The following is a 915-nucleotide window of genomic DNA, read 5'->3' on the forward strand; positions in this document are numbered from 1 at the left end:
CTCCAGGTATCCCGCGCCTCTGGTTGGGGGGGGGGGGCTCCAGGTATCCCGCGCCTCTGGTTGGGGGGGGGGGGCTCCAGGTATCCCGCGCCTCTGGTTGGGGGGGGGGGGGGCTCCAGGTATCCCGCGCCTCTGGTTGTGGGGGGGGTGGGGGGCTCCAGGTATCCCGCGCCTCTGGTTGGGGGGGGGGGGGCTCCAGGTATCCCGCGCCTCTGGTTGGGGGGGGGGGGGCTCCAGGTATCCCGCGCCTCTGGTTGGGGGGGGGGGCTCCAGGTATCCCGCGCCTCTGGTTGGGGGGGGCTCCAGGTATCCCGCGCCTCTGGTTGGGGGGGGCTCCAGGTATCCCGCGCCTCTGGTTGGGGGGGGGGGGGTTCCAGGTATCCCGCACCTCTGGTTGGGGGGGGGGGGGGCTCCAGGTATCCCGCTCCTCTGGTGGGGGGGGGGGGGGGCTCCAGGTATCCCGCGCCTCTGGTTGGGGGGGCTCCAGGTATCCCGTGGCTCTGGTTGGGGAAGAGGGGGGGGGGGGGGGGGAAGGCTCCAGGTATCTTGCGCCTCTGGTTGGGGGGGGGTGGGGCTCCAGGTATCCCACGCCTCTGATTGGGGGGGGGCTCCAGGTATCCCGCGCCTCTGATTGGGGGGGGGGGGGGGCTCCAGGTATCCCGAGCCTCTGGTTGGGGGGGGGGCTCCAGGTATCTTGCGCCTCTGGTTGGGGGGGGCTCCAGGTATCTTGCGCCTCTGGTTGGGGGGGGGGGGGGGCTCCAGGTATCCCGCGCCTCTGGTTGGGGGGGGGGGGGCTCCAGGTATCCCGCGCCTCTGGTTGGGGGGGGGGGGGGCTCCAGGTATCCCGCGCCTCTGGTTGGGGGGGGGGGGGCTCCAGGTATCCCGCGCCTCTGGTTGGGGGGGGGGGGCTCCAGG

At 73.9% G+C, this 915-nt stretch overlaps 1 protein-coding gene across 2 annotated transcripts in view; it reads right to left on the minus strand.

The window, feature by feature from the left end:
• Positions 1-863: 863 nt before the first annotated feature.
• The window catches only part of TBRG1 (transforming growth factor beta regulator 1), an 11,129-nt gene continuing 11,077 nt past the window's right edge, over positions 864-915 (minus strand). For both annotated transcript variants that reach the window (XM_075329079.1, XM_075329080.1), the window contains exon 10: positions 864-915. This exon is cut by the window's right edge and continues 644 nt beyond it. The gene's annotated coding sequence lies outside the window, so the exon portion shown is untranslated.

Source organism: Anomaloglossus baeobatrachus, chromosome 11, assembly GCF_048569485.1.
Source record: "Anomaloglossus baeobatrachus isolate aAnoBae1 chromosome 11, aAnoBae1.hap1, whole genome shotgun sequence".
Lineage (NCBI taxonomy): Eukaryota > Metazoa > Chordata > Amphibia > Anura > Aromobatidae > Anomaloglossus > Anomaloglossus baeobatrachus.